This window comes from Euprymna scolopes, chromosome 45 (genome assembly GCF_053919585.1).
Source record: "Euprymna scolopes isolate OS-2025 chromosome 45, ASM5391958v1, whole genome shotgun sequence".
Taxonomy (NCBI): domain Eukaryota; kingdom Metazoa; phylum Mollusca; class Cephalopoda; order Sepiida; family Sepiolidae; genus Euprymna; species Euprymna scolopes.
The window spans coordinates 58,677,827-58,699,467 of NC_136526.1; the positions used below are offsets into that span (position 1 = coordinate 58,677,827).

General features: G+C 40.2%; 1 long non-coding RNA gene across 1 annotated transcript; it reads right to left on the bottom strand.

Annotated features, from left to right (window-relative positions):
- Window positions 1–1,368: 1,368 nt before the first annotated feature.
- Window positions 1,369–15,978, bottom strand: LOC145269777 (uncharacterized). The gene is made up of 2 exons (XR_013865237.1): window positions 15,857–15,978; window positions 1,369–5,798 (listed from the first exon to the last, which is right to left on the bottom strand). It is a non-coding gene; the product is annotated as an uncharacterized LOC145269777 (long non-coding RNA).
- Between the last annotated feature and the right edge of the window lie 5,663 nt (window positions 15,979–21,641).

Sequence of the window (21,641 nt, forward strand, 5' to 3'; positions counted from 1 at the left end):
CGTAGCGTGTTGTTTCTACAGTGTTGTTCACGTTCATCTCAAGTTGTTTAGACATGGTTTTAAGATCGTGCATTTATTCATGGTTCTTCAAAAAATAACGCATTGTCTCCCACCTTATAAATCTCTTAGTTTATCTCATCTGTCATGTAGTTAAAAGTATCTCGCAGTGCTAAGCAGAGTGAAGCTATGTTTAATTATCTAAAACTCACATATCACATGTCTACAATATCGTAAAACAACTTAGACACATGCAAAGCTTGTGGGCCTCATCTTATCCTACTATACTAAGAAATGCTCAGCTTAGATAGACCGTGTAATTTCCAAACTTTGCAACAAATGCATTGCTGAACATTGCTTCCCAAATAACTGGAATATGGCCTCTATGGTAACACTGTAAAAGAATTCTGGTGAAAAGACTGACCTGCTCAATTGTCACCACAGCATGAAAAGATTTTAATCAAAATTGAATCACACAACATAACTGGACGAATATTACATATAATTAGATTCTTTTAAACAACAGGGCTATCCAGGTTGTTCTTAATGGACATACATCCAAACAGCGTAACATTAATGTAGGACTGTCTCAGGGGTCGGTCCTTTTGTCACTATTATTCCAGATATTCATTAACGATCTCCCTAATAATGTTGTGTTCAAATATTTGACAATGAGATCAGGTACGAGAGAAAAATGGATATCCGCAAATTTTAGATAATAGTAAAATCCTTAGAAACCATCTAAACTGTAGTGGGGCAGTAAATACATAGTAACATTTAATGCTTCTCAGATTAAGCTGATCTCGTTTAAGAAATACAAGAAGCCTTCCAACCACTGATATCCATGACTAATAAGACTCGGCTTGTTATTCACAGGAAATATGAACTGGAACAAATTCACCGAGAACATCATGAAAGCTGCTGTAAAGAAGGTGCATTCCCTCTGTTGTGCTAGAAGATTATACACACTGGAGAGTATCGTGTCCCTTTACAAAGCCAACATTCACACAAACATGGAACATTATTGCCACATCTGGGCTGGTGCATTTACTGCTAGTCTCTCTTTCTTTGACATGTCAAGGAAGAGTCTCCAAGCTAATAGGTCTGACACTGTCAACAGAGCTCCAACCTCTGTCCCATCGCTATTGCACACTGTGTCTGTTTTACAATATTTTAATGGAATGTGGTCTTATTAATTCATTTCACTTGTGCTACGTAAACATACATACCCCCCCCCCGACAAAACCTCTTAGCAACATAATCAAACCCCTCCACTAAAGAGGTTCCTAACTGCCAAAAGTTTTCTACTCTAAATATCATCGTTCAGACAGCTAGACTTAGGAATTCCCTTCCTGCTCCTGCGTCCCAAACTTTATTTAGATACTAAGTTTAAATGTGACATAAACCAAGATTTTTCCCATGTCGCATGAACAGTCCCAAATTGTAAGCCCTTACGTCCAAGACAGACAATGACTTCAAATAGAGTTGATACTTTGCTTCTTTTTCCTCCTACTGAGTATGTAAGAAGTTAAAGAGATTTATTACTGGCAGCAGAATGTGTTATCGTTAGAGTAAGATGTTCTCATATCTTTACTAAAGATTCGAACGTCTTCATGTGAAGCATTGGATTTGACTGCAAATGCTTTGCCACATATATCAAAAGAATAGCTTTTTAGCATTGGATTATCCTACAAATACTTTGCATTGTATTACAAAGTTATTAGAAGTTAGGAAAATAATTTTCTTCTGTCCAGTTGAACATTTAAATATGCAGTATTCCTTTCTTGTGGCCTAATGGGTCTTACTGCATTCAAAAATTGTTATCGTCTATCTTTATAAAAGCTAGTGTTGGTTATGCATACCAAGCCGATCTTATTTAGGGAGCAAATACTATGTGATTTGTGGAATATTTAGTCAGGGTTTTCTTGAAATGAAAAAATATCCTTGTGACAGGTTTTCCTAACCTTGTACAGTAGACACTCGAGGATATTGTCTAGTAGATATTCAAGTGTGTTTCATGTTTTTTAAAGTAGAAGTTGTAGAAAATGAAGATCCCAACATTTACACCTTTTTTTTTCTTTTTGCAATTTTCTTTCTTTAAAATAGTAATGCTGGATATAAGGAGCCAAACCAGTTGCGAACATTCCCTGCTTTTAAGTGATTCCAGCCGAGAGCTCTTTTAGTATCCTCTTTGTTCTCTAAAGCTCAATTTTCACTTTTTTTATTTTCTTTCTTTGAAAATTGTAATGCTGGGTATGAAGCAATTAAACCAGCTGCCAACATTTCCCTGCTTTTTATTGAAACCAACCAAGAGCTCTTTTTATCATCCTCGCTGCTTAACTTATGTGCAATTGTCTTGAATTGAATATTTGTTAGGTAGAACTCCAAGTTCTTCTTAGTAAGCCCTGCACGACCTATAATAGTCTATAATAGTATGATTGATATCTCCTTAAGATTCCAGTTTCTTTTCATATCATAGATGAGACCTTTATATTTGGTCTGTTTCTCCCTTTCAGCTCTGTTCAAACCTCCATCATTAGGGACATTAACATACCAAGACGATCTTATTTAGCCAGCGAATACTACGTGATTTGAAAATTTAATCAGTATTTAATTGAAATGGAAAATATCCTCATCGCAGATTGTCCTGACTAACCTTGTACAGAGAAACTAAAATATTGTCTAGTAGGCATCTAAGTTTTCTTCTCCAGTGTTTTAATTTTTTTTTAAGTATTATTCGTTGAAATTGAAGATCACATAATTCACAGTAATGAGGTTTCTCCTCAGTGCGTGTTCACATGGGCATCGTCGATACATAATTGTGTTACCACATGCTTGATACGTAAATGTTTTACCACATGCTTCACAAGTAAAAAGTTTCTTGTTTTATTTTTCTTATCAATTTTATTTTGCTGTGGATGTGTCATTCTACCCGATGGTAAATGTTCTCCATTAGTTTAGTTATTCCAAACGAAATATCCTGCGCTTGGTTCACAAGGTATATTAACCAGAATCCTCGTTGTTCCCTTAAGCACAGTACTATTACATGAATTTTTGGTGCAACCGCTCCACCACACCCGTTACAAGAATAAGATTTCCTTCCAGTGTATGTTTGCATGGTATAAGTTTGATGTGCAAATGATTTACCACACACTCTACAAGTGTGTGTTTGCATGTGTGATTTTATGGCATCTTTAGTTGAAAATGTTTTACGACAAATTTTACATGAATGAGGGTCTCCTTCAGTGTGTGTTTGCATGTGTGATTTTACGGCATCTTTAGTTGAAAATGTTTTACGACAAATTTTATATAAATTGGGTTTTACTCCAGGGTGTGTTCTTCGCATGTGCACAATATCATTAGCTATATGCGTAAATGTTTTTCCACACACCTCACAAGAATGAGGGTTTTCTCCTGAGTGATTTCGCACGTGGTCTTTAGCATTGTGTTTCTTTGAAAATCTGGAATCACAAACATCGCAATAAAAAGATTTCTCTTCAGAGTGTGTTCTAATGGGTGATTTTAATTCAGCATTGGTTAAAAATGTTTTATCACACATTTCACTATGAAGTTTTCTCTCCAGTGTTTATTCTTCGCATGTGTATTGCAGCATAAAATTTGCTTGCAAATGCTTTGTCACACACTTTACAAGAATAATGTATCCCTTTTGTGCGTGTTTGCAAGTGCTCGTTAGTTTAAGAATATTTTGAAGATGCAATACCACACACGTCACATGTGTTGTGTCAGTGTGTTATTCTTTAAACTAAAACTGGGTGAACATGCTCTTCCACACACTTCATGAAAACAATGAGTTTTTTATATGTGTAAGCAACCCAAGAGTTGGTTGAAAATGCTTTACTTTTTGTTCTCTTAAGCCCAATTTTCACTTTTTTTTTTCATTTTATTTCTTTGAAAATTGTAATGCTGGGTATGGGGCAATCAAACCAGCTGCCAACATTTCCCTACTTTTTATTGAAACCAACCGAGAGCTCTTTTTATCATTCTTGCTGTTTCACTTATGTGCAATTGTCTGAATTTCTCTTGCACTTGGTTCTCAAGGAATATTTGTTAGGTAGAACTCCAAGTTCTTCTTAGTAAGCCCTGCACGACCTATAATAGTCTATAATAGTATGATTGATATCTCCTTAAGATTCCAGTTTCTTTTCATATCATAGATGAGACCTTTATATTTGGTCTGTTTCTCCCTTTCAGCTCTGTTCAAACCTCCATCATTAGGGACATTAACATACCAAGACGATCTTATTTAGCCAGCGAATACTACGTGATTTGAAAATTTAATCAGTATTTAATTGAAATGGAAAATATCCTCATGGCAGGTTGTCATGACTAACCTTGTACAGAAAAACTAAAATATTTTCTAGTAGGCATCTAAGTTCTCTCCTCCAGTGTTGTAATGTTTTGCTTGACATGTAAATGATTTACCACATGCTTGATACATGTTTTATCACATGCTTGATACGTAAATGTTTTACCACATGCTTCACATGAAAAAGTTTCTTGATTTATTTTTCTTATCACTTTTATTTTGCTGTGGATGGGGCATTCTACCCGATGGTAAATGTTCTCCATTAGTTTAGTTATTCCAAACGAAATATCCTGCGCTTGGTTCACAAGGTATATTCACCAGAATCCTCGTTGTTCTCTTAAGGACAGTACTATTATATGATTTTTTGGTGCAACCGCTCCACCACACCCGTTACAAAAATAAGATTTCCTTCCAGTGTATGTTTGCATGGTATAAGTTTGATGTGCAAATGATTTACCACACACTCTACAAGTGTGTGTTTGCATGTGTGATTTTATGGCATCTTTAGTTGAAAATGTTTTACGACAAATTTTACATGAATGAGGGTCTCCTTCAGTGTGTGTTTGCATGTGCGATTTTACAGCATCTTTAGTTGAAAATGTTTTACGACAAATTTTATATAAATTGGGTTTTACTCCAGGGTGTGTTCTTCGCATGTGCACAATAGCATTAGCTATATGTGTAAATGTTTTTCCACACACCTCACAAGAATGAGGGTTTTCTCCTGAGTGATTTCGCACATGGTCGTTAGCATTGTGTTTCTTTGAAAATCTGGAACCACAAACACCGCAATAAAAAGATTTCTCTTCAGAGTGTGTTCTAATGGGTGATTTTAATTCAGCATTTGTTAAAAATGTTTTATCACACATTTCGATATGAAGTTTTCTCTCCCGTGTTTATTCTTCACATGTGTATTGCAGCATAAGATTTGCTTGCAAATGCTTTGTCACACACTTCACAAGAATAATGTATCACTTTTGTACGTGTTTGCAAGTGCTCGTTAGTTTAAGAATAATTTGAAGATGCAATATCACACACGTCACATGTGTTGTGTCAGCGTGTTATTCTTTAAACACTTCTCAAAACAATAAATGAGTCTTTTATATGTTTAAGCAACATTTAACCTGAGAGTTGGTTGAAAATGCTTTACCACACTTTTTCTCCAATATTATATTTTCATAGCAAAAAGTTAATTGGCAAACATTTAAAAAAATAAGCTTTCTCAGAAGTGGTGATCTCTTTAAACTCCTTACTGAAAATCTTTAGTTAATTTTCCTACAGGATTAACATTCGTTTTCAATGTCTCCAAATCAACTCCAATGTGTGTTCATCAACATATGTTCTTCAGTTGTATTTGATTTCTTCAAGTTGATTCATCAAAATTTTTAATGGTAAAGTAGTGATAATCTCAGTTCAGAAGGATAAAATATTCTTTCATGTTAATTATTAGTTTATTATCCACTGCAACTCTTACCTGTGAAGAAAAAAAATAAATTATACAAATTCTACATAAAAATAATTGATATGCAATAAATCAAACCAAAAGCCAAAAATCTTCAGATATTATTAAGTGATTATTAATAATCAAAAATTTATAATCGAAAACATTCAATTGATTTTCTTGCTCATGAGATTTACAATATCTATTTCAATATTACGTCACTCTAAAATCAGCAACATCATAATTGAAAGCTTTCCTCCAAACATTCTAATCGATATAATATTCTGTTCCTTCCTTAATCCATACATTATGTTTTCAGTAATCAGATATAGTCAAAACATTAGTTAATCCGTATATTATGTTTTCAGTAATCAAATATAATGAAAACATTAGCTAATCCGAACATTATGTTTTCAGTAATCAGATATAGTCAACACAGATATAGGATAAATATACAGGGAGTTTGCACTCGACTGAGTGCATCTGTAAGTAAAGAAATTTTCAAAGAATCACATTGGTCAAAAACATGAACAATTTCATTCACAGATTTATCCAAGTCCAAAGCATGAAAATATGGGTTGCATTTAGTGTTTGGTAAGGTGTTGTAGCTTAATGTGTATTGCTATCATGAAAGTATGTTGTGAGGCAATGATCAATCATTTTGGCGAACAACTATAAGGTCGTCTTGAGCCAATGAAGCAGTCTGGAGACACTGTCATATGTACTTCATGTTGGTAATTTGGTTTGAAGGACGAGTTCCCTGCATCAGGTGTGCCTGTGTTCTTCTGATACCTGGCCATTTGTTTTAGGTATATTTCCATGTTTATTTACAGATGCAAGTCACAATTCCTAACTGGTAGGCACAACGGAGTATGTGAATAATTTTGCCAATGTCAAGTGCTTATGAGCATTGGTAAAGAATTCTCACAAGTCGTTGGGACCACTTAGCTGCGACCTATGACTCATTTACCATTGTGAGTTCATCTAAAAGGCTAAGGAAGTGAAAACAGTTTTGAACGGCATACTTTAAGATGTTGTATTCACCAGTGATTGCTCATAGGTTCCTCACTGTCAGGAGGCTAATAGGAGTTTAGTGTAGTGATTAAGTGGGGTCGATCTAACAAGGCTTCTTTAGACCACATCCACTAAAAATGCATGTTTGTTTCAGGCATATTATAGTTTTGCTAGCTAAATTGTTCTAAGACAAAGGGGCCTGGAGTCTGTGTCAAATTGAGGAGAGGTCCACAACACCGATACCACCATAGTACATATCGTCAACAAGTTTTTCCAAATATCCTTTTAGCAACAGGTCACTGAACACTTGGCACATTAACTCCCTTCAGAGCTGTCTCTGATCCTGGCAGCTCGAACATGCACTAGGTAGTATACACATATTCATATGAAAGGGGTTACAATATCATACTATTTCATAAATTTTTGGCCAAGAGAATTTGATAGACTACGCCAGTGAGATCATTTTTAATAATCCATCGCCACTGAATAATTAATGGGTCTGATGCACAAGCAGATCTTTAAAATATCACCATGCAATATCTTTTACTGATCTGACTCAAAAGGTCAAAATTGTCTGACAAAAATCAATTAATGACATCAGCAGTGAAACAAACTCTGAGTGCATCCGAGGAGTTTTCAATGGACTGAAGCACATTTATAAGAAAGGAATCTCTCAAAAAGCACAATGGTACAATGGTTACAGATACAGTTTTATTCACAGATTCATCCAAATTCAAAGTATCAAGCTATCAGCTACATTTAATGTTTTTTAGGATGTCCTAGCTTAATGTGTATATCTATTATAAGATCATGCTATGAGGCAATGATTGGATTCCCTTGCAAAAGATGGTTATTCGGGCAAATAACTATAAGACTGTTCTGAGCAAATAAAGCAGTCGGAAAACACTTCCATATGTACTTCAGGTTTGTTACTTGGTAGCTATTATATATATCATGAACCTTTTTGCCAAAAGATGTTTATAGAAGCGTCAGTGAGGTCGGTTTTAAAAAATCCATCACCACTGGCCTCTCTTCCTCAGAGTGAAGCCAGTATAAAGCATGGAAGGCGGCTGAATAACACTAGAAAATCAGTGACATTAAATAGGAGCTTAAAAAATATTATTGTAAGATTGTGTGTCTGGCTGCATTTTCGTAAGGCAATGTATGAAAGGTTGTATATTATCAAATGGTCAGTTTATTGTAATATTCACTAGCTAATAAATTTTTATTACATTATTATTTGATAAAGCAAAAACAAATTGTTTCCAAAAAAATTGTAGAATAATGATATAGTCAGTAATTAAAAAAATATTAATTTTAAACACATATAAAGTAATGGTAGTTATTCTAATTTTCATTTCATGAAAAACATTTCCTGATTATGGAATAAACATTGAAGATTTTATAGTTTTATATTATATAACAAACACTGCAGATATAGACTTTATTGTTGAGACACTTGTAGTCTGTCTAAACTGTACGAACGAACTGACTAAACCAAGATGACCGACTCCTATTTATATCACCACAAGCAAGGGAGGTAACCATGTAACTGAAGCAAGGGAGGTAACCAATGTCTACATTAACATTTATGGCCTGTCAATGCGGCATTATAGTACAATGACTATCTTCCTGTAGGAATTTAAGCTATCTCAATAGGGTCACGTAATGACAATCGTGGTTTCTGATTTTCTTTCTATAAAATGAACTTTTGAGATTTCATAAAATTCAGTACAGATTTTCTAGTTCAACAGAAAGATTAACAAGTTCAAGATAGATACATATAGCGAAGGTTAAAGGTAAAATCTTCCAAACGAGAAAATGCTCAAAATTGAAACAGTATTTCGAAAAATATAAAAAATTCAGAAATATAATATGAAATTGAATCCATTAAACATGTAATAAAATCAATTAAACATAAAATTGAATTAATTAAACATGAAATTGAATCAAGTAAACATGATATTGAATCCATTAAACATGAAATAAAATCAATTAAACATTAAATAAAATAAATTTAACATGAAATAAAATCAATTTAACATGAAATAAAATCAATTTAACATCAAATAAAATTAATTTGTTGTATAGCTGGGGTTATATATTTGGTACATGTAATACAGAGGTAATGATTAGGGACAGATATTTATAAGAGAAAATGCAGTTCTCCACTATACTATGAAGTTTATTTGTAACTTTGTCAAGGCAGGATAAAGTGTTTCTAGAAGTTTCTGGCCGGATGTGGGAACAGTACTCCATCCTTAGATGTACTTGGCACTTATATAGGTAGAGAATTGCATCAGCAGGGAAATATCTACTGGAGCAGTAGAATGTTCCCACCATTTTTTCAGCAGCCTTGGCAAGAGATTTTATGTACATGTTCCATCAGGGATACATGTTTATCAGGGATAAAGGTCAAACCCAGAAGCTTGTCAAAACTTGGAGCCTCCCAAAAATGAGAGCCATTCATTTCAATTGATACCAAGGATCAATGCATAGATGATGTAAAGATAGAACCCTTGTTTTAGATGCATTAAAATTAACCAGCAACCTCTTTCCCCATTGCACTATGTGCTTAAGATCAGAGGAGGGAGAATCAGAGAGAATTTGGTTGTATACAGTTTAACGAGGGCTTATTTGCAATTGATGCTGGACATCTCTCCATCTATTCTGTGCGATGTTACCTTCATATTCCTCATCTTGAGCCACAACCCCATTCACAAGAGCAAGGTGATAAAGCAGTGTGTTAAAGTTCTCTTTCTTACTTATACTGCACAGGAGACTGATTGAGAGAAACATAACCGATCACCTGATTTTTTAAATACCGAATATACTGATGAGATTTTCCAGGGTGTTGAAAATAAATTTTTCTTAAGACGACACTTAAACAGCTTTGTAAGCATGGGAGGTAGTTCTGGTTGAAGTTTTTCAGCTGTATAATTTGAATGCTATCAGGGCCAGTTACTTCATTAGAATCAAGGTTTTGGATTAGTTCAGCAACTTTGCACATAGCATGTTTTCAGACACAGAAAGAAATATGGGGCAGGAAAGGGCAGCCCTGGTTGCATACGATAGAATTACCTGCAAAGTTCTTTGCAAAGGGTTTAGCTTTGTCTGATATGAACGAGAGCACCTCAGCTCTATTGCTGATGGTTGGGATAAAGTACACGCTTCTATTCAGGACCTTGCTTGTTATTTGCCAAACTGGTGGGGACCAAGCCACTGCTCAGTGCAGTGTTAAATTCATATTCCTCATCTTGAGACACAGCCAAATTCACCACAAAAGCAAAGTGATAAAGCAGTTCATCAAAGTTCTCTTTCTAACACTGCAATTATTCACCCAATTTTGTTATGATAGTGTGCTCATGTGAATGAATTGTTTAACTGATAGGAGTATTCACAGTCTGCTACATTCTCTCTTTCTTCTGGAAACGCTTGCCAGTAGAAACAAAAATGTAGTAGGCAAAAAAAAAATAAATGTTCTGTCAGCAACAGTACAACTTCAAAATAGTCAATATCGCCCACCTCCAGAAGAGAGGGAATTACTGTCCGTGATAACCGTGGTAAAAGAAGACACACTTCAATCGCCAGAAACACCTACACACACAATTTGCAGGACACTGCCGACTCATCTCTAGCCTCCTGCTTTTATAGTGGCCGGGAATTATCCATTTGCATAATCACATGAGAAAGAAACGTGATTTTCCGAGAGTTGCATGGGGTAAACGCTAATAAAAACTCCTAGACGCCATCTTGGAATTCTCTTTTCCCCCCAACCGGTGACACAACAGACGTACCCGAGGTAAGCTCTTTTTCCCCTCATTTTAGATATTGCTACTTCTGCTACACTCCCCCCTGATCTCATGATCACAAACGGGGCAGGGGGGCAGTCGTCTTTGTCTGGTACTTCTCCGAAGAACCGGAGGCAGCACTTCCTCCCTGCCATCCTCCTCATCGCCATTATTGCCACCAGTCTGCTCCATGGGCGGTGTTTCACAATGAGGGCAGGGGGGCAGTATTCGTCTCTGTCGGGTACTCCTTCGTAGAGGCAAGACGGGTGGTCCTTTCTCCGCTTCTTCAGTATGTACATTATACGGCTCAAAATCCTCTCCGTCGTCCTGCATCATACTCTCTGTCTTTTCAGAAGACATCATACTGTCTGAGTCTCCCTCTTCCTCCGATGTAACAACATAATGGCGAGGGCGCAAATCCTTCACGTGACGAGGCACACCGTCCACCAAAATCGACTGAAGGCTGATCACCTTAGTCATCTCACCCTTGCCGAACCTCGTGGTACATCGATTTTGCGGTCTTTTGACCCATACGCGATCTCCAACCTTGTAAAAGCTGTTCTTGGGACCTGGGGACGCAGTTGCGAGATTGGTCTCCTTTACTCGAACTTCGTATCGATAAATCCTGTTGGCAGGCGCAGTGGAGGGAGATGTGTCGTCTCTTGGTGTGATGTTATACCAGTAGACAGCCTCCTGTATGGGACAACACACTCTAGCCGCTATTTGTTTCACTGTACGGTGACATCGCTCCGCTATGCCATTCCCGGCTTGAGCGTATGCACAACGGAATCGCAAGTGAACTCCCTATTTACGTGCAAATGCTTGGAACATATTGCTGCAGAAAGCTGTGTCATTGTCTAAAAGGAGTTCATGCGGCGCGCCACGGTCGAGGAACACTGCCTCCAACTGATGAATCACACTTGCCGAGTCCTGCCTTGCCAATTTCCTCCAAATGGAGAAACGCGATGGACCACAGTCTGTTAAAGTTAAAAAATGGAAGGTGCCATAATGCGTGATATCCATTCCAATTCTCTGCCAATTCTCGTTAACTTCCAGCTTTCCCTTTTCCCACCTTACTGGCGCTGGGTCAATGGACTGACATGCCTCGCATTTCTGTATGACCGTTCTGACAGTTGCTTTTGTCGTGGTTGGACATCTTCTCCTGACAAAGTAGGTGGTGTGTCGCAGCCCCGGATGTCCACTATCTTTGTGAATAGCCATGATTTGACTCTCATCCAGCTCGTCTGTGTGGACCGCGCTTATCACTGGGTCAAGACCGTTTTTCCTTTTCATTGCCTCAAACCACCGCTGTGGCACTCGTGTCAGTCGGTCAGCAATGTTTCGTGCTGATGGAACCAGCGTCACATCCACTGTCAGCCCGTACTCTTTCACGAGCTCTTTAAGAGTGCTTAATCGCCTCCTAATAAGCATCTCGCTTGCTGCTTTGGTGCGTACTTGCACCTTTCCAGTTAGCGTGTCCGAGACCCAATGGTATACGCAAACAGAATCTGTCTTTATGTGTAGCACCTTGCTCTGCCACTGGAGAGCCAAATTGATGCCTTTCAATACGGCATCCAGTTCAGCCAAGTTGATATGTTGAGAGTCATCTTCAGGTCGCAGCCAACATGCATCTTCCAACACAGTTTCACACATCTCCAAGGCTGCCCCAATTGCTAGGGAGCTAGCATCGACCTATACATTCAGCTCTTTGCCGTCCACACACCAATTTCCCTGTGCTGGATCATTCTGCTGCACAGATTTTAAGGTTTCGAACATGATACGATGTAGTACGGCATCCCTTGCTTCATCATCCCAGCCCTTCATTACCGAACTTACTCTCCTTCTGAGTATTCCGCAAGCCACACGAAGCCAACCGCACACCGGAAAGTGCCCGACAAGTCGACCACACAGGGAAAAGATTGTTCATCGCGTAACAATATTGGGAGCCTCCGGAATTGCATTTCCTCGCTTCCACCGCAGTTCATTGCGTTCCATCCTGACCGCCAAACCCAGCACCCGTGCACCGTTTTTCAACTGCTCTGGGTTCTTGCACTCCAACCCGAACTGCGCAAGGTGTTCTCTCACACGGGTCGCGGGCACCACCTCTTCATTGACAAAAATGTCATAAATGTAAGCAGATGCTGCGCGGCTTATAACTTCTTCCTGAGATAGTACTACGCTGACAATTGCTCTCATTATCAAGGGAGCCACATTCAAACCAAACCCCAGACGGGTCAGACAGTATTTTTTCCCATCGATTTCCACAGTCTGGTATGGCCACAGTGTCTCATGGACCCGGATTTGTAGGTATGCTCTTCTGAGGTCCAGTAGAGACACGTTAGCACCTTTTTGTCTCCACTCACGCAGCTTAGCCGCACAAACATCTGCGTTGGCCGTAAATGCGTCTACGTAATGATTTAGCTCCCGGTAGTCCATCACCGGGCGCACTTTGGCTTTGTTCTGCTGTATCACAGCCATCAGGGGAATTAGACCTTTGGGGGGTCCCAATTTATCCTCTGGGTATGGCACGAGCCAACCATTATCTATCCAGGTGTGGAGCTCCTGCGTGTATTCTTCACGAATTTCTGCTGGCACTGGGTACTTTGACACTCGATTATGCAGCCTTTCATGGGGGTGGTCCACAGACCATTTCCACGATGCGGTCCACGTTCGGTTTTGATGGTCAAAGGTAGCAGTGAAATCTGGTTCATCGATAGAAATGGCTGCGCATTTAATACTTTTCCTGGCGCCCAGCCGCACTGATCCTGTAGGCTTGACAACGACACCTCCTAGAGCTTTTATGGCGTCGATCCCTAGAAGCAAGTCAAATCCCAGTGGCTTGCCATGCACCACCAACACATCGACTCTGGCAGACACACCTTCATCAGTGGATACAGAGACCGTTCCAACACCGCAGCACGCATGGGACATTCCACCAATTGTGTTGACATTTACGTTTGTTTTTCTCCAAGACCGGCACCGGTCTGCATGTAAAATTGTCCTGGAGCATCCTGTATCAATAAGCGCCAAACATCGCGTCCCGTCAACATGGATGCTTATCACCGGGAGCATCGTGTTCACATCTTGGTTGGGAAGGAGACTGGCGTTTCCCGAGCAGTTCCGAGCCCAGTGTCCACTCTCACTGCAACGGTAACACCGTGTTCCACGTTTTCGACAGTCCCTTGCAAGGTGGCCTTTAACATTGCATTTGAAACAGGTTACGTTAACAGGAATATTCTGGGCCCTGTTGTTGGGTGAGCATGTGGCCGCAACCACATCTTGATTTTGTTCGCCAGTCGTCGTCAAAATTCTCGCTCTCGACATTAGCTCCCCCATGGTCAGGGCTTTGATGTTCGGCACCTGTTGAAGAGCAATTGAGATGGTGTCAGGGAATCCAGTGACAAAAATTAATTTTGTGAGTCTCTCTAAGCTTTCTCCTGTGAATCCGGCAAATCCAACCAACTGCCTGATTTTGTTGGCGTACACATCCACACGTTCACCAGCCCATCTAACCATAGTTATTTTTCTATATGCTGCAAACGCGTCATCAGTAAATGCCTCCTTTAATCGAGCCTCAATCTGGTCTATTTTCTTTTGATCGTCCTCCTCCATTTCAATGTAGAGGGCCAGCGCATCGCCTTCCAGTTATAAAGGTAGCAGACTCGCTACGTCATCCACCTGCTGAAGTTGTGCGACAAGTCTCACTTTTTTCAGCCACGCTACAACGTCTCCCTCGCCAGAGAACGGCTTGATAATATCACTGCTTATCCGCACCTTTGCCATATTCGGGCCGAAATAGCTTGAAACAAAAATGTAGTAGGCAAAAAAAAAATAAATGTTCTGTCAGCAACAGTACAACTTCAAAATAGTCAATATCGCCCACCTCCAGAAGAGAGGGAATTACTGTCCATGATAATGTGGTAAAAGAAGACACACTTCAATCGCCAGAAACACCCACACACACAATTTGCAGGACACTGCCGACTCGTCTCTAGCCTCCTGCTTTTATAGTGGTCGGGAATTATCCATTTGCATAATCACATGAGAAAGAAACGTGATTTTCCGAGAGTTGCATGGGGTAAACGCTAATAAAAACCTCTGGACGCCATCTTGGAATTCTTTTTTCCCCCCAACCGGTGACACAACAGACGTACCCGAGGTAAGCTCTTTTTCCCCTCATTTTAGTTATTGCTACTTCTGCTACAGTTTCTATCAACAAAGACTGAGTAACATGGCATTGCAGTTCATGAGAGTTTGGTGCATCTGTTACTCACACATTACATGCTTGTTCTGTGAGGTGGAAAGTCTCTATTGTAATCTAGCCTTGAAACCGGCCGTTTATAACACCAGCCTGATACTGGGTGCTCATGGGCTAATCGCAGTGGCAGGCTAGCATTGCTAGTTCTCGACGCCTTAAAACCAAACATTAATTGCTAGCCGCTAGCAATTAATGTTTGGTTTTAAGGCGTCGAGAACTTTTTCCGTATATTTGTTGTATTTCTTATTCTCTGAATATCTATAAATGCAGAAAACTCTATTAAAATTGAGTTTCTTTTTCTTTTTGTCGATTTTTTTTTGTCAGAATTATTTCCCTGCATTTCTACACATTTTCATTCAAAAAATAAATATTTTTTATAAACATTGAAAATTTACTTAACATGTTAAATATCTTCTTGTGATGTTAAGGTTTCATTTAAACTGAATTATACTAAAAACCGTTTTTTTTTTTTTTAGTTATTTTTTTTCTTTTTCCATTCATTTATTGTGGACATTAGGGATTATGTTAAAGTACGTAATAATATGTTAGGTAATTGCGATGTTTTCAATATACGAATAGGTACTAGTGCACTTATTGATCCGTGTTGAAATAATAACGTTATTATTTAAAAAGTCATTCTTAATATGGGGAGGGGGTGTTTTGTAACTCTTCTATACTTTAACCTTAAAAGTGAATAAAAAGAAAACATACCATAAAACTTTAATTGAACTTGGAAATACGATTAAAAAATATCGCGGATCAGTAAGTGCACTAGCACCTACAAATAATTTTCAAGGCACTTAGGGGAAAAAAGAAACGTTAAAAATAAAAGTAAACAATAAATATTCCGATTCGAGTGATTTCTATAGTACCATTCTTCGTTTATATGCAATCATGGAATGTTGACTCATTTCTCTATTAAAACAACGGCAATCATAATGGTTTCGACGCGCCCCTGTAGTAAAACAAAGGGAATCATAATGTAATAAAAAAGAGCTTCAAAAGCAATTAAATTAATAAATACTTACTTTTTGTTTGGCAATCTGCTTTTAACAAAGAAACGATTATAAGATGAGTTAATTTAAACGAGACGAGTTTGACGGGTGGAAGTCAACATTTAAAGATGGCGACCGGAAAAGCAAGTTCGCAGAAAATTGATTTTTTTTTTTTTTTTTAATTTTATTGTGAATTCTTTTTTTTTTTTTTTTTTTTTGCTTTAAATTCGCAGAAAATTTAAATATTTTATTTTATTGTGATTTCATTTTGTTTGTTTATGTGTGTGTTTGTGTGTGTGTGGGGGGGGGGGCGACGGAGATGAATTATCTGACAAACGCCCGCTACCAGTTTTGTGAACCTTAAATATAAACAAGTGTCCTCGAGAACATAAAAACGGAAATATATCACAAAGTTTAACAAGGTTTTTAATATAAGACTATTGTGATGTGTTTCAGTTTGAACAGGTGTGGTTATAATAAAATTATGGGGTATGACTTTCATAATGGTTTTTCATTTTTTTTTTTTTTTTTACTAAACTATATAGTTTAATAAAAATAAGTTGTTTGTGTGTAATGTCGAAACCAATTTAGGCAACTAAAATAGGATTTGACTATTATTTAAATAATTTATCATAAAAATGGAAGAGTTAAACTTAGGTACGGGCAAAAATGGGCGGGTTTTAAATTAGAGGGACCTACAGGGTTGACAAACTAAAATAAATGTTTGAAGACAAATATTTCAGGAAAAAAAGGCCAAATTCAAAAGTGAAGCCACATTTTTTAGGTAAAAAAGCCCCCCCCCCCGCCAAAAAAAACAAATTGAAAATTAAAGAAAAGTTGATTTTTAAGAGTTTTTTTTTTGTGTGTGTGTATTAGTTTTGTCGTGTTTTCCTGATGTTATGTTACGAAGCGTATGGTGACAAGCAAAAGAATAGACAACACAGGATTAAGATTTGAACGAACTCAACAATTTATTTTCTAATAAATAACACAGAATAATAACGAGCTGTCCTTGGGGTGAAGATGGCAGATTGTTGTTAGTTGTTGTTATTGTGGTTATAAGGCACGACGAAACCTTCGTTTGTAATAGTAGTAGCAGCAGTGCTGGTCTGGTTATAATCGTGTGTCAATAGCGATAGTTGTTGTTGTTAGAAGGCGCGACGAAGCCTTCGTTGGTAATGGTAGTAGCAGCAGTGCTGGTTATAATCGTGTGTCAATAGCGATAGTTGTTGTTGATAGAAGGCGCGACGTAGCCTTCGTTGGTAATGGTAGTAGCAGCAGTGCTGGTTATAATCGTGTGTCAATAGCGATAGTTGTTGTTGCTAGAAGGCGCGACGAAGCCTTCATTGGTAATGGTAGTAGCAGCAGTGCTGGTTATAATCGTGTGTCAATAGCGATAGTTATTGTTGTTAGAAGGCGCGACGAAGCCTTCGTTGGTAATGGTAGTAGCAGCAGTGCTGGTTATAATCGTGTGTCAATAGCGATAGTTGTTGTTGTTAGAAGGCGCGACGAAGCCTTCGTTGGTAATGGTAGTAGCAGCAGTGCTGGTTATAATCGTGTGTCAATAGCGATAGTTGTTGTTGATAGAAGGCGCGACGTAGCCTTCGTTGGTAATGGTAGTAGCAGCAGTGCTGGTTATAATCGTGTGTCAATAGCGATAGTTGTTGTTGCTAGAAGGCGCGACGAAGCCTTCATTGGTAATGGTAGTAGCAGCAGTGCTGGTTATAATCGTGTGTCAATAGCGATAGTTATTGTTGTTAGAAGGCGCGACGAAGCCTTCGTTGGTAATGGTAGTAGCAGCAGTGCTGGTTATAATCGTGTGTCAATAGCGATAGTTGTTGTTGTTAGAAGGCGCGACGAAGCCTTCGTTGGTAATGGTAGTAGACGCAGTGCTGGTTATAATCGTGTGTCAATAGCGATAGTTGTTGTTGTTAGAAGGCGCGACGAAGCCTTCGTTGGTAATGGTAGTAGCAGCAGTGCTGGTTATAATCGTGTGTCAATAGCGATAGTTGTTGTTGTTAGAAGGCGCGCCGAAGCCTTCGTTGTAGTAGTAGTAGTATTGGTCGCGACAGCCGTAGCGTTGTGGTGATGGCGAGGCTGGTGGTCCTTCTGCTGTCTTTTCCTTGGCTTCGCTAAATATAGCAAGCACGCGGAAGTAGTTGTAGACAAACGGTTAGTGATGAAGAAATTGCCTCCATGTCGAGAAAACTGTGTTTCTTTTGGGTTGTTGTTTTCGCTACGGTGTGTAAGGCATCTAAGCGTTTTGCCCGTAATTTTGTGGAGGTAACCATGATCATGTGCCTCGACTTTGGTGCCATGGTAGCGATCGTAGCGTGAATCCCTACATAGTCAATTTCTCCCCAAAGCGGTCAGGAATCATGAAACTTGAGTGGTGGTCGTCACGGTGACACGTGGCAGACAGTATGACGGCGTCCCCAAGTCAAAACGAGATCTAAATCATAACATCATAACAGCTCCCCCAGATCTCATTTTGGCTTGAATTGTCCAGTGCGGTCATAGTTGCATGTGTGAATAATCAACCCATGATGAAATCCTTAAACCGTTTAGGAAGCTGGCCTCGTGTTGACCGATTCCGAATCAGGTCCGATCTGTATCCGGACGGTAGTCGAGGGGTTTCTACTTATATGGGGTCCTGCAACGCTCTGTGTGCCCCTGCCTTGGGTGGAAGCGTTGTCTCTTCGGTAGATTGACGAGTTGGGTAGGGTAGAGGAGGTAGATTGGGGGACAAATTTTTTGGACGTGGTATTAATCGGCGGACATGTGCCCGGTGAACCCATTCACTCTGGCCATCATCATTTTTTATCTGGATCACCATGCTGTTGGTCTTGGCCACTTCGAAGGTACCGATCCAGGGTAGGTGAGATGCGTGAGCAATAGCTGATTGAGGCCGGTGGATTAGTACCTTGTCACCGACTTGTATTGGTTCCTTATTCATGTCCTTGTCTAAATTTGGGTCTTGGGCGTGGTCAGCTTCATTGTTGGCCAGCGCGACGTGTCGATGAACTTGTCTTAACAGGGCATTGACCTGCATGCCGTAAGCCGTGGGGCTGGGGTTTGTGATACTGTTGTCGGGTAATCTTGGCAAACCAATGTTGGGCTGCCGACCAGTGATTATATAGTGTGGTGACGCTCCAGTGGCACTGTTGATGGTAGCATTCATTGATGAGATGACGGATTCGAGGACGTCGGTCCACTCACAGTCTCTATCTTCGCACAGCATGTATATGGCGTTTTTCATCGTGCGATGCTGTCGTTCAATGTTACCTGAGCTTTGTGGTCGCCAGGCACAATGTAATTCCTGCGTGATTGATGTGAGTTGGCAAAAGATCCTGTATACCTCCCCCGTGAAGTGGGTTCCGCGATCGGATGAAACAATGCGTGGTATTTCCCGGTGTCGAAGGAAGAAACTGTAAATTCCACGGGCAGCATCGATCGCACGATCTCTGGAACACGGCACAGCCGTAAGGTGTCTACTGAAACTGTCCAGCATGGTTAGGATGTAGCGTTTCCCCTTTGAAATTGGCATCGTGACGAAATCAATGTAGATGATTTCGAACGGTCTTTCTCCACGTTTGCAGTGCCCGGTGGGCCAGACCTTACGTTTGCCATAGTTACCCTTCCGCTTGGCACATGTTTTGCAGGAGTTGACATACGTCCTGATGTCATGGTCCTTGCATTCCCACCAGTAGCCGGATAGATGTTCGCGCATGCGGGCGATACCTGAATGATTGATGCAGTCATGGGCCTGATGCAGGTACTTGGGACGGAGTTTGTATGGTACGACCAGTTTTGGGGAATGATTGTTGTCCCTAATCATCAAGACAGATGTGCCGGGCTCCAGGTAGAACTGGTGGATGTATTTGTTGAGTATGGGGGCCCGATGGTCATCGGGGTCGATGTTACAGTTTTTGCTGGAGTTATTCGTCTGGAGGGTTTTGATGATTCTCGACAGTGTGTTGTCTGTGCATTGCTCAGCAGCGATATTGATATGGTCACAATTGTATTTTGTGGGGATGGTCGATGAAGAGTGATAGGCAAAGAACGCATCCACAATATTCTTGTGGTGGCGGGTGTTCTGAGGTGTGTGTGCTTCGGGGATGAGCATTGATCCATCAATTTCGTCCATACACCAGGATGGGATGTAAATACGTAGGTCCGAACCCTGGATTCGGAATGTTTTGCCTGCAGGGTTGGCGTCAGCTGGTGTGTTATTTTTTCTTTGGCCATGACTTCTGCTGAGCATGTCGGCCCAGACATTGGATTCGCCCTCCACAAATTCCAGGACGAATTTATAGCATGCGATCTCTTCCTGCCATCTGCGGATTTTGGCATTGTTGAATACCCGCTGATCCAGATAGGTTAGTGATCTGTGGTCGGTGAAGATGACGAAGGGGCGGCTGTGTAGGAAGTAGTCGAATTTTGCTATGGCCCACTTTATTGCGTATGCCTCGCGTTCAGTTGTGGACCAGTTTTGTTCCGTGGTGTTAAATATGTGTGAAGCGACTGCTATGATCTTCTTCTTTCCCCTGTCATCTTCTTGCATTAGGATGGCCCCACATGCGGTGTCACTCGCATCAGTGGTGAGCGTGAAGAGTTGATCAAAATCAGGGAATGAAATGACAGGAGGCGAGGACAATCGTTTCTTTATCTTATTAAAGGCCTTGTCCGCCTGCTCAGTCCATGCAAATGGTTTGCCAGCCCTATTCAGTTCATGGATGGGGGTCATGATGCTGGAAAATGTGTCCGACCTGATTTGTTCCTGTACCCGTGTATCCAGGAATTGCCGTATCCACACTAAACGACCTATGAGGCCTTGCAGTTCCTTTTTTGTTGTTGGAGGCTTCATTTCCATGATGGCGCGGACGTATTCGGGGTCGGCCTTGAAACCCTTGCTATTTACGATGCGACCGAGGAATTTTGCTTCGTTCGCGAGGAAGGTACATTTATCCGGATTCAATTTTAGTCCAAATTTACGTAGGGCGGTGAATAGTTGCTCCAGTGCCAGTATGTATCCTTCAAATGTTTTGGCGTGGACTAGGTTGTCGTCAATGTACGAGGATATGTTGGTGCGAGATGTAACAGTGGCCAAGGCTTCAGCTATGCAGCGGGAGAAGATTTGTCCGGCAGATGTGAGACCAAAGGCGAGTCGTGTGTATTGGTAGCATTTGCCCTTCCATGTGAATGCAGTTTTGTGTCGATCACGCTCGTCGATAGCGATCTGCCAATAGCCACTGCGAAGATCAAGGGATGCAAAATATTTATTTCCTTCGCCGATTCTGTGGAACAGGTGGTCAATCGTAGGTATGGGGTAGGGGTCGAGATCGACTAGGACCTTGTTGAGTGTTGCTTTGAAGTTGGCAACTACCCGGATTGCCCCGTTCTTCTTGCGAACGGCAAATACAGGGCTATTAAAACCCTTGGGGTCCTTGCATGGTTCGATGATCTCTCTGGCGGCCATGTGCATGATTTCAGCATCGACGTCAGCCTCAAGAGCCTGGGCGATTGGGTGTTGCTTCTGACAGCGGGATTGGCCATTGGTTGGTATTCGAACTGGTCTGATGAAGGTACCCTTTTCTCCCTTTTCGGTACCCATGATGTCGGCGAAGCGGATGATTAAGTCTGCTGTGGCCTCCAGTTCGTCGCGGTTTGGATGGTTGGGCAATGCCACACCCACATTACTCTGTAGCCAGTGTAGTTTTTCATTTAGTGTCTTGGGGTTGGGCTGTGTGAGTCTAGTGGAATGATCGATAGTGTGGGCTCCAAATGTGGTATCATCAGCTGGTATCTTCTGTGTAAG